Below are 13,887 nucleotides of genomic sequence, written 5' to 3' on the forward strand. Positions count from 1 at the left end.
ATGTAAGTATCTTCAGATGGGATTTATTTACAATTATTACAGCTAAATTGGTTATAAATTTTAATATAAGTGTCCATAATGTTGTAGGCTTCCTCATCCAGCAGACGGCACTTTAAGAATGTGCAATCAACGATTCTGTATTTTACTTAATTTATCTCTACACTCGATTTTTGAATGAATATCCAAAAGTCTTTTCTTCTGTTCTTTAGGCAGAATATTTTTTATAAAACTAAATATTTCTACTGCTGTCGACGTGGATTACTGAATTACTGAACTTTCATATGCAATGTTTGATAATAACGATCAACATTAATTATTGTCGGGTTCATATCGTATCTCGTTCATGTAATTTCTCTGTTCATGTAATTTCTCTGTATTGTTTTCAAATTCAAAGCAATAGATTAATATTTAGAGTACACTTTACATAATTGCTATAATAAGAGCATTTAATTCGAATTTCACAATTATCGTAAACTTAATTGAAATGCCGATGGAAAACGCCTGGACTTACAAGAATACCTCCAATTCTCTTTTCCTTCTCAACTAAATCTTTTTTAAAAGCGTCGATAGCATCGAGTTAGTTGGTCTAAAATATCCGTTGTTGTTGTTTTTTTCAATCATGATCTGTTCTGCTCAGGAAGACTCTTATCTATTAATTGAACTGTTACATTTATTTTTAAACGTAAAGAAGTGTTTGTAATATTGTATTCAAAACTAGCCTTTTTATACCCTGAACAGGGTATATTAATTATGCCACGAAGTTTGTAACATCCAAAAGTAAACGGCGGAGACCATATAAAGTATTATATGTATATAAATGATCACCGTGACGAGCTGAGTTGATTTAGCCATGTCCGTCCGTCCGTCTGTATATACGCGAACTAGTCCCTAAGTTTTTGAGATATCGATCTGAAATTTTGAACAAGTCTTTTTCTTACCAAGAAGCTGCTCATTTGTCGGAACGGCCGATATCGGACCACTATAGCATGTAGCTGCCATACAAACTGAACAATCGGAATCAAGTGTTTTTATGGAAAACTCTTGCATTTGACGAGGTATCTTCACGAAATTTGGCACGGATTATTATTTAAGGCAACAATGTAATCTCCGAAGAAATTATTTAGATCGGATGACTATAGCATATAGCTGCTACACAAACTGAACAATCGGAATGAAGTGCTTGTATGGGAAATGCTTTCATTTAACGAGGTATCTTCACGAAATTTAGCATGGATTATTATTTAAGGCAATAATCTATTCGCCGAAGAAATTGTATAGATGGGATGACCATAGCATATAGCTGCCATATAACCTGAACGATCGGCATCATGTACTTGTATGGAAAACTCTTTCATTTGACGAGATATCTTCACGAAATTTGGCATAGGTTATTGCTAGAAGTATTGCAATATCCGAAAAAATTGTACAGATCGGATCACTATAGCATATATCTGCCAAACAAACTGAACGATCGGAATCAAGTGCTTGCATGGAAAAATTGTTCATTAGATAAGATATCTTCACGGATGGATTTCTCTCAATGGCATATAGCTGCCATACAAACTGACAATCTAAATTAAGTTCTTATATGAAAAAAATTGTTTTCGACAAGTTATCTTCACGAAATATGGCATGGATGATGATTGTCCAAGATATCGCTACAATCTTCGAACGAATTGTTCATATCAGACCACAGCTATCATAGAAACGGACCGATTAAAATAAATTTTTGTATGGAAGTTTTTAGTATGGATTATTGCTTAAGATAGGACTTCAATCTTCGAACGAATTGTTAAGAGCGGACCACTATAGCATACAGCTGTCGTAGAAACGAACCGATCAGAATCAAGATCTTGTATTGGCAATTTTTTTATATGACAAAATATCTTCCCAAAGTTTGGCATGACTTACTTTTTTCATTAAATAGAGAACCCATTTTTTCCGAAATGTAATATAGTTTGCAATAGAAAATTAAACCCTTAAATTTTTCCTATATGGTAAATAGTGAGTAACATAACTAATCAATCTTCTCCAATATATTTACATTGTAATCAGATTGTACCACTTTACAAAAAATATATTATAAACAAATCAGATTAATTAATAATTTATACTGTCCAATTTGAGCTTTCAATACAATTTTTCTTATATCTGCCAAAAACTGTTTTGCTTGTGCCAAAAGTAAGGTATGACATGTAGCTAATTAGGGCAATAAGTTGAAAATTGTGTTAAGAATGGATACATATGAGTAAGGAGCAAAAATATTATTTAATTAACCATAAAATAAACAAATCCCTAATTATTCAAGATATATTATTATTTATTAATAATAATAGAACATTAACTTTGAAAACATAATTATTCAGTTTTAAAACCCTAATTAACTGATGGGTAGGTACAAAACATTCTAGGTAGAATAACAGGTAGGAATTAAACATTGTTCGAAGCGTAGCTCAAAAGCATAATCTAGGTAAAAAAACTTCGATAATGCCCCTTTTGTATTTAACGTCTTAATATTTCCACTATAATTACTTGATGAAATTTGGCAAGGATTATTGGCCACGGTAACAATAAAATATCATAAGAAATTTTTCAGATCTGATTACTGTATCATATAGTTGCCATACAAACTGATCGATCTAAATAAATTTTGGTATGGAGGTAAGTAGACAATTATGTTAAGAATATATACGTAAGAGAAAGGCGAAACAATATTTTTAATACCCATAAAATAAATAAATCCCTAATAATTCAAGATATATTATATTTATTAATAATAATTTTAAAACCTTAATTAACTGATGGGTAGGTACAAAACAAAACCTAGGTAGAAAGTAAACATAGTTCGTAGGGGAGGTAAAAAAGAACCACTACAATGCAACTTTTGTAATTAACGCCTTAACATTTCTTCGAAAATTCCTTGATGATACCAAGAAGGGGAAAAGAGTTTGCAGATGTGAAGTCGGGCTCTAAAGCATTCAATAAATAGGGCCCAACACATCGGATCACTTCAGTTTACGCGAGCAGCTTAAACTTTCAACAAGGCACACTTTCAAAACAACGAAAAAAATCCTTTTCAAATAATAAGCATTATTTTAAAAAATATTATTATTTTTTAAGAATAAGCATTATTATAATTATTTTAAAAATTTTTCACTGTTTATTTTTAGTATATATTTTATTTGTATAAATATCTTATTAATTTATAAAAATGCCAAGAGTATCTAGACAATCGCAGGATCAAAGACGTCGCAATGCTCTGAATCGAAGCCGACAACAATACAGTCAAAATTTGGAAAATAATAGACAGAGGAACGCCGACTATATTGCCGAATTACGCAGCTCAAATTTGGAGTACCGCAAGGAGGAGAGAACTCGTGACAGTTCTGCACGTTCCACTAGACGACAGAACCTACTTCACAGAGCAGCGGATCAGGAGCGCAACACAATAGGACATTCGAACAGGCGCTTGGATCCGGAATATAGGACTGAAGAACAGGAACGCAACACCTCGGAACATGTAAATAGTAGAAACAATCCGGAATATAGAGCAGCGGAGCAGGAGCGCAACACAATAGGACATTCGAACAGGCGCTTGGATCCGGAATATAGAACTGAAGAGCAGGAACGCAACACCGCGGAACATTTAAATAGGAGAACCAATCCGGAATATAGAGCAGCGGAACAGGAGCGCAACACAATAGGTCGTTCGAACAGGCGCTTAGAACCGGAATATAGAACTGAAGAGCAGGAACGCAACACCGCGGATTATTTAAATAGGAGAACCAATATGGATTGTAGAGCAGCGGAGCAGGAGCGCAACACAATAGGACATTCGAACAGGCGCTTGGATCCGGAATATAGAGCAGCGGAGCAGAAGCGCAACACAATGGATCGTTCTGTACGACGTCAGAATGCAATAATAAGGGAAGAAGAGAGGCAACGAGATGCAGCATTGAGGAGAAGTCGTCGAGAAGATCCAATAAGAATACGTCGTGAGCAAATTTTAAATTCTTCTCAAAGAAGAGTGACCCGCCAGCAAACCAGGCAACAACTAGCAAAAGAGCAGGAATCAACGCTGGAAAGAGTACAATTGCATAGATCGGATCCCGCAAATCGTCAGTAAGAAAGCGAGAGGCAAACCAGGAGGAATATAAGAAGACGTCGTGAACTTTCTCCTGATGCACAGCTAGAAGAACAAGAACGCCAACGTCAATGTCGAGCTGCCAATATCTTTGATATGTACGCATTGTTGATAAAGAAAAGACCCACTGAAATATGCGCGTGTTGCGGTGGCACTTGGTTCCCTCATCAAGTGAAAAAACTAGAAAAATGTCAGACTTCAACAAAATTTGCGCGCTCAGAAGATGCTAGAAAAGTGTTTTATCTGTCATCAAAATTTCCGTCTTCGAACCAAAAGTACAACTTTTGCAACACATGCTATCGTATTGTTAGGAAGGGCAAGATACCAAATATCTGCCTATCGGAAGGATTGGAGTTTCCTGATATTTCGGAATGCCTTCAGGATTTAACGTGTCTAGAAGAAAGACTGATATCACCGAGGATCCCATTTATGCGCATCATCTCCTTAGGATATGAACGACAATGTGTTATTCGTGGAGCAGTGGTGAATATCCCCATTTCAGTTGTAGAGACAGTCACCATGCTTCCACGAAGATTGATAACAGCCATATTATTCAAGTGAACTTGAAACGTCGATTGGAATATGAACAAAATTTTATGACGGAAACAATGCGACCAGCAAAAATATTGGAGGCACTAAACTATCTGCTGGGTACAGAGCTCTACGTCAAGCATAATATCCAAATGTCAAGTGATTGGCTGGCAAATGCTGGAAACTGTACCTTTTATTGCGGATCCTGCAGATGAGGCAGAAGTAAGAGACCTTCTTAATTCCCGTCAGGAAAATGTACCGCTTGAAATGGAATAGGATTTAAATCCAGGTGGTCAGGAGACTTTAATGGACACTGAACCCGTTGAAAATTGATCCATTTAACGGGTTGCAATGGCACCAGGACAAGGTAGATGCCCAAGGGACGTTACAACCGACGACGATGCTCAGGAATTGTCGTATTCAACGATTTACTGCGGAAAAAAGAGGACAACTACAACAACTTATAGTAAAATTGCTCGTTCTGAAATTCGACGCTATGATCGGCGTTGTGTGCGCGTGGACGTGCTCCTGTATATTTATAAGTTCTACAAGTTGGAGCGCATTAAAAATGCAATTTCCATTTGCCTGCGTAAAAAGTCTGGATCGAGGAATATAACTACTGCAAATGTGAGGGATGAAAATTTTGTCAGCAACCTTATCCAGCATGATGAAGGCTATCATGTACTCAAAGGACTTCGATCCTCACCTGCACATTGAGAGGCTGAAAAGAAAAAAGTTTTAGCCATGATCCGCCAGTTTGGTTTGCCAACATTTTTTATCACAATGTCTGCTGCAGAAACAAAATGGCCTGAGTTGCTGGTCATATTGAAGAAACTGGTGGATAAAGTAGACATTTCGGAAGAGGAAGCTACTGCTCTACCAAGCTCTGAAAAGGCGAGACTGATAAGGACAGATCCAGTCACATGTTCCAGGTATTTCGACAATCGATTCCGCCAAATGCTAAAATTATTACAAAACGGGCTATTTGGAGAGAATTTAGTAGTCCGTTACTACTACAGAATTGAATTCCAGCTGGCTAAGTAACGTACCACAATTGGAAAGTGATGGAATCACCAACACAAATGATGTTGAAACATTCATCGATCGACACATCACAACCGATGGGGATGATTTGGACTTACTGGAATTCATTTAGTATCAAAAACACAGACATGGTCGAGCCTGCCTAAGAGACCTACATGGAAAACAAGTGTGCCGATTCAACATGCCATATCCGCCGATGCCACGGACAGAAATACTTTTCCCTCTGGAGAATGAGGAAGGTATTGAGCAACATAAAGCTCAATTCCAAAAAATATAGGAACTATTAACTCTAACGGATGAGCGAATCAACACCGACTATGAAGGATACAAGCTTGCTCTTCGCTCATCTGTAAAACAGCCACACATTTTCCTAAAGAGAAAGTTTTCAGACAGGCTTCTAAATGCCTGTAATAAAAATATCCTTAAATTGCATAGAGCAAATATGGATATTCAATTCATTCTGGACGCATACGCTTGCTGCAGCAGTACTCTACGGACATATACGTGCCGAGTGTGCTGGAGCACTACTCTCAAAGGCCCGATCAATCGGAAGAACTATGCTTAGCAGATTTTGCAGCATGGTTCAGATTTTGCAAAACAAGCAGAAATGTTTCTGATAATAACGAAGAATACAACGAAGTAGAGAACGAATGGCATTAAAGGATGGATCAGGATTTCTAAAGAAAAGGAAGCAAGCCCTTATTCTGCGTTGGAAACGTTTTAGCGTTGAAAGTTCAGGAGCCGATTTCTTTCCAATACAAGCGAAATGAGCAAATAACCATAGAACGCAGACAGTTTCCGGTCATTCCAGCTGAAGCCATCACGATATATAAAAGTCAAGGTGGAACATACACATAAGTGGCTGTTGCCAATGGATTATATATGATCGGGACATTTTCTTCCCCGAACTCATTTGGACCGCAGGATCCAATTAAAACTCAACTTAATAGGTTGAAGACAGAAGGAGCATTGACGACATGCTACAGATTTTTGACTGAAAAATCGGAACAACGCCTAGATATTTATTATCAAAATGTAAGGAGCCTAAACAAGCATATTGAAGATATTAGATCAGACAAGCTGATTTGTTCTGCTGATATTCTGTGCTTTGCCGAGACATGGGCCTTACCTCAAGAAGAATTCCCAATAGAAGGCTACAGTGTTACTGCACGCCTTGATGGAGAAACAAGATCATCCCGACGACGCCCTGCCAACGGCCTTATAATATACTACAAGCAAGATAGGTGCCCAGGTCTATCAGAAGGATCATTTTCAAGAAACGACACCGGTTCAACAAACGTTTACCAACTGTTAAACGTAAACAATTCAACAGTTTCCATATCACTTGTGTACAGGAACCCCCGCTATAGACTTCCGAAATTTAGAAACCAAGTGAAAAATAATATCCGTCAGATAACTGAGCAGTATAATGGACCGTCAGTAGTCCTTGGTGACTTAAACATATGTATGTCGCCTAACAGCAACTGATGATTTGGAGGCTCGATTGCAACAGTTAGGATTTCAATCTATATTGCCTAAGGTCGCCACAACAAAACAGGAAACATCAATAGATTGGGTATGGACAAACATGGATTCTGCAATGACCTCATGTATCACATATTAAACACCATATAGTGATCATGACGGAATATTTTTAAGCTTTAGAAAATAGATATATGATAGATTCAATATTATTAAATTTAAGTTTGTATTATAATATAAAGTGTAAGTCATAGATGTAATTATTGTAATTTATATATCATATAAAAAAGTATTATAGAATAATAAATATTATTATATGTTATATATTTTCTAATTTCTATAAATATTATAATTTGTTTTGTTTTCCATTAATTAATGTGAATAATCAATCAGCTTAAAAAAGTAAAATTTATATAAATGTCTGAAAGATCTATTTACCTCAATAACTAACCTTAATTCGAATAGAATATTGTTTATAGCAAAGAACCAGGCTAGAAAGAACTGGCAAAATGCTTTCCGTTGGATGCAACCCCTTGACAAGTCACGTTTTCAAATGTAGTCATACATATAGTAGTTACTAAAAGAAATGCACCTGTGAAGGGTATTATAGCTTCGGCGCCGAAGATAACGTTTTCTCTTGTTACTATTGTATTTTCAAAATTTCTAAAGCTGCTTATATTATATTTTGATTTTGGTTCATAAATTGATTATAGTAGTAGCTTGTTCCATAACTTAAATGCAACAGGTGTAGAAGTAGAATTTGTATTAAATTAGTCAATTTCATCTTTTTACGACTAACATACGTTATACACTGACTATATTATATGTTTGTCTATAGTTTTTAACATCAATTATTTCTATATGTGGTATTTTATATGAATTATCCTTGTTTTGTTTCAATGATTTCTCCAATATCAGATTCCTTTTCTATAATCTCTTTACGAAATGATCCTATAGCTTCATCTATAGTAAAAATTCTCATAGGCTTCCCTTCAGTTGTAAAGTCAACTATAGACGATGTGGTGATTGTTGTAGATGGTTGAGTTGTTTCTGTAGGCGGTAAAGTTGGCTGTCTTATCTCTGCAATGGGGGTCGATGATGATGACGTCGTTGACAACACTTCATTTTCTTCATCAGAATGCGTTAAAAGGAGCTCACTTTGTTTAAGTAATAATAATCAAATATTTATTTGCAAAATATCATTACTTTTCGGTAATGTTAAATTAAATTGAATTCTTTTCGAATTTTGGAAGCCCTTTATTATCAAATTTTTCCCAAAATGTTGCACCATAGACAGCTTTGAAAACAAGTAACAACGAAATATAAAGCTTAAATTCCATTGTGTCATATCCCTTTGTCCACGACAATTTAAAATGAGGTTGATATTTGAAAAATATGTATTTATATACTTACTTTACTTCTCCTTCTTAGCCCTTAAAATAACAACATTTAGCTTAAAATTTCTAATTTTATTTATTTGATTATAATTTAAATTACTATCCAATATGTACTTGAATAAAGTATATGCTGTTTTTAAAGCATAACGAATTTGTAGGCGGTTGATTTTCACCTTAGAACCATTATGGAAATGAGACTGACAACGCACAGCATCTGGGCAGAGAGTGTTAATGAACAGATTAATGAACGCAATTGTTAGCTGTGCTAAAATGTTAATTGCTATGAGGGAACTTTGAAAACGCGCAAGTTCATATCAATATTATTTTATAAAAAAAAGTGTTATAAAAATAAAAAAAAGAGTATATAATAATATCTGGTAGGATTTGAACTTTGGCAAAATATTTCACGTTGCAATAAGGAAGTGGCTAAGCAGGAACGCAGGCGATATTCGATCATCTTTGTCTAATCAGTGAACACAAACAGCTATTGTTGTTTACTTGCTTCAAATGTTAATATACTTCTATGTGAATATTCTTGAAATTGCCTTCCTTCATTCGCATGTGCAAATATATTTGCACATATGTACGTATGTCCCTCAATATGTCTTTTGCCGAGTACCGCAAGGTTCGGTCTTAGGCCCCCTACTATGGAACTTGATGTACGACGGGGTACTAAGAATACATCAACCAAAAAACGTGAAAACAATAGCGTATGCGGTTGATCTCATAGTGGTAGCAGTGGCTAAACATTTAGACGATCTCAGGATCAAATGCAACGATTGCATAAATGGTCTGCGCCAATGGTTTGCTACCATGAGCTTAGAGCTGGCCGAGCAGAAAACGGAAGTTTTGCTCATAAGCACAAGGAAGGTGGAAGAAAGACTGTCACTCACCATAGGGGAGTGCGAGATTACTTCACAGCCGCAGATGAAGTATCTGGGAGTAATACTTGACTCCAAATTAAAATTTAAAGAACACCTGACGCATACTTCCGGTAAAGCGAATAAAATTTATAATGCTCTATCGAGAATGATGGCCAATAGAGGCTGCGTGCGCTCCAGCCGGCGGTTTTTAATAGCAAAAGCAATGAGTTCGGTGATATTATATGCAGCACCAATATGGATACAAGCGCTAGACATAAAATCATATGCTAGACAAATAAACGCAGTGCATAGGCTTTCTGCAATTCGGATAATAAGTGCTTTCCGAACGATATCAAGTGATGCTGCTGAAGTATTAGCCAGCATGCCGCCTATCGACATCCAGGGGGACGAATTCGCGCGATTGTACCAGCGCTCAGTGTCGTCTTCAGGAGTAAAAAAAGAAGAGAGAACCAAGAGCCTAACAATGTGGCAGCAACGGTGGCAAACCTCATCTAAAGGACGATGGACCCACAGACTAATTCCGGACATTCATTCATGGATAGACAGACGACACGGGGACCTAAATTTCCACCTAACCCAAATACTGAGTGGGCATGGATGCTTTAGAAAGTATCTATTCCAATTTCATCATGACGTTAGTCCGTTTTGTCCGACGTGTACAGAGTGCATAGAAGACTCTGAACACGTATTTTTTCAGTGCCCCCGTTTTTTGAATATTAGGGAAAAGTTAAAATCTACACTCGGTAGTCTAACGGTGGAAACCTTGACAGCACATACGTGTCAGTCCTCTGATAAATGGAAAGCTGTCAGCGAAGCGTCAGCTTTAATTATGACAAAACTGAGATACTTACAACAGATTAGGAGTCAGTCAGCCCGTACGGTAGAGGAGACTTAAATGTCCTTTTCTCTCCCATGAAGTAATACTTAATCCGGTGGTTCCGTGGGAGAGATATGAGATGGGAGTAGGTTAGGTTTAGCGGATTAAAGTTCCGCACTTCGGCTTTCGATGCTTCCCCCTACTATAAAAAAAAAAAAAAAAAAAATGTCTTTTGCAAAAAATCAAACATTCGCGCAAGTGACAAAAAAACGTAGACGCATCATCATCGACCAATAATATTGAAGCAACCATATTTTCTAAATATTTCATATTACAACGACAACAAATTCATTCATAAGGAATGTGAATTTGCTATAAAGCACAGTGCGTTCTCTGTGCGCCTGGTAAACCACAATAGGTTTTCGTACGCAAATGCGAAATTAAGTTTTAAAATGAATGAATGAATTGAATTTGAATGATTTCAGTAGAACGAAAAAAATTTCAATTTCACAGTCACCACTGAAAATCCTACCTACCCCCTCGCGTTTGCATGTTGCCCACAAGCTGCTTCCTCACGACGATGCTAAAAATCAAAACCTGAAGAATTTGTCTGATGTTCCCTTCAGAAAGGAGAATCGGCAACATGACCTATTAGCGAGTTAAGATAATATTTTTATTTTTTTTGATATTATGCACTATATAGGGCATTAAATTATAAAATTGCCATTCATATGAAATCTTTAACTACTTCTATATATTCTAAGCACACTCCATATAGTACTTTTATATGTTTTTTATCATAATTCATAGTTAGTCGATTTAGCCCATTTTATTTAAAAACGACGGTATAAAAATGTAGCCCAGTCGGTAATCGCAGTAATACTAAAGAGCATAAGTCAATTTTCAATAGCAAAGCACTGCAAAAAAGACAAACGAGACAACATAGCCAACTGTCATTGTTGTAAAATTGTCCACTCAAATAAATTTTGTCAACTCCGTGACGATTCGTACAATTTGGTGTCAATATGTATGCGAGCTCATATATGTATGTTTGTCGACAAAGTCGTCATTTGGTTTTTTTTCAACAACACAATGTCCGCGCGAACTCGCCGTTATTTTGTTGGCTTGCCACCATGCGTGGCCAGATCCGTGTCAAGTGAGGGCACATAATATATTGTATTAATGTGTTGCTTAATTTGTATTGAAAAATACTGATGCATTAATGACTTATTTTCGTAATATAAATAATATATACGTAAAAATATAAATACACATAAATTCATACTTATAATCGTTTTTAAAATAAATTCGTTTAATAAAAACTATCTGAAATAATTATGTGTCAATAAACCTAAACATATGAACATATTTTGATGAAATATTTTAATTATCTCAGGAAGTAAAATATGCTATTAAAGTAATTGAATTGAGATATGCTTAGATTACAATTAATAAAATAAAAAATTAAATAAAATTTTAGTATCATGAGTTTTAGGATTCGAACGTATAGGCTCGCATTCGGATTGAGCTTAACTCCTTCAAGCTTACGACCTAAGCCACCACAAAAATGGAAACGCGGCCGCTTAGCCACCGTTTTATTGTTATCCTTTGCTCAATAAGCAATTGCTCATGCAACGCACATACATAGGTTAGAAAAATTGCCTATTTAATGTTTATTTTATTATAAACTCTGGGGTTTTTATCGGCTTTTTAGTTTAGAAGGCTTTTCATAATTATAAATTTCGTCATATCATAGAAATAAATCTAAATAGGTATGCGCAACGATTTTTCATTTAGGAATATTCGTTAGGTCTATTTATAGCATTGCGCACATTGTGTGGTGTATTTTTCTTTTTCGATGTTCCCTCATCTGGAATTACAAATTATTACTCAAAAAGATTTCATTTAACATTTGCGCCTTCTTCATTCATTAACATTCTCTGATTTAGGTGTAAATTGTATAATCAATAAATATTCATTCCATTAACTCTGTACTCTCCTCTTTAATGTTAAAAACCGGCTTTTGGAGGAACTCCGCAATCCATAGGACCGTAATAAATTATAGTAACCAATCAGCTTGCCGTTGATTATCCGTACTCAGGTCTGAAAATTCAAATGGAGCTTTGATGTGGAAACAATGAAATTCTATTCTGCGATAGCTATTTTCTTTACATAAATTTATTATTATAGGCTTTGAAGTCTTGAACATCCACTGTCGCAAACATTATGAAAATTAATAATGAAATATATTTTTAATGGTAGGCTTTTTATACGTTCGTTAAGAACAAAACAAACTAAACAATCTTCATATTTATGTGGTTTCATAAATGTACATACAAACTTGCACTTAATTTAAAAATATCAACAAAATGTGCTTTAAAAAAATTTTCATGCACTTTTACTATACGAAAAAAAGTCCCAACACACACACAGTTTTAGTTGAAACGCGAGCGCTTGCTTTTCTCTTAAAAAAGAAGCGCCGTGGGCCCATAATCCCCAAATCCCGAACCGACCCAACCACTTACTGCGTAATACAGGTCTATATGTCTAAGCACTAAAAAATACTACAAAATCGCAAAATAGTATACACTTGCGCCGCAAAACCGCAAACCGCAAAACCACACACCGCAAACCGCAAAATATACACTGGCAGTCACTTCAGTCACGCATATATATGTGTGTATGTATATATTCTTTTCACCAGTTTCCTTTCACCAAGTGGGATAGGATCCGCCCCAAAATAAATGGCGGTCCTACCCCCACTTGGTGAAAGAAAACCATACACCAGCTGGGGGTGGTTTTCTGTCACCAAGTGGGAGTAGGACCGCCATTTTTATACCACTTATATTATATTAATGGCTTGGGACCTTGCTCTTTATCTCATATCCCTAATATCATCGTCTGGTTGACCTTTTTACACATCATCTCGATATAATAAATTTATTCTCTTCGATTGAGTTTATGTCAGATATATCTTATTTGAGGCTGATTTTAATACAATATAATTTTTGTAGACGGGAAATACAAAATATTTGTAAAACTAATTGAGTCTGTGTCCTGCTCTAAAGGACCCAGGCGAAAGGCTCCTGAAGTAAGAGAAACCGATCAAGGCAAGCAAATCTATCCCAAGCTCGGAAAGATTTTCTGGGTGGGAGGAAGTGCTCGATCTGACACTATCTACAGAGACGAATAGTGTTGTCGTAGCTGACTGGAGGGTCTTCGAGGAACCGCTTATGTTGGATCACTCCTGGATATTTTTCAGAATTCCCGAGAGATCCAGTACTCCTTTCAAATATCGAAACCCTGGAAGAACAGCATGGAATAAATTTACTGTGATAGCTACAAAAGGCTTAGAAAAAGCAGGAATAATAATTTAATCAGAAATACTCTAGAATTAGATACAGAAAATCTCCTTTGCTGAAGAGTCCTTTTAGATTATTATGAACACGCATTTCCCGGGAGGTAAGAAATCAATGGTAATGGGTGTTCAACCAGAACAAACCACAAGTACAGCAGACCAATCTGGTCACATAATCGAAAGAAAAACCGCATATACCATTAACAGCGGCGGGTCCGGATGGGATCATT

This window comes from Bactrocera oleae, chromosome 3, assembly GCF_042242935.1.
Source record: "Bactrocera oleae isolate idBacOlea1 chromosome 3, idBacOlea1, whole genome shotgun sequence".
NCBI lineage: Eukaryota > Metazoa > Arthropoda > Insecta > Diptera > Tephritidae > Bactrocera > Bactrocera oleae.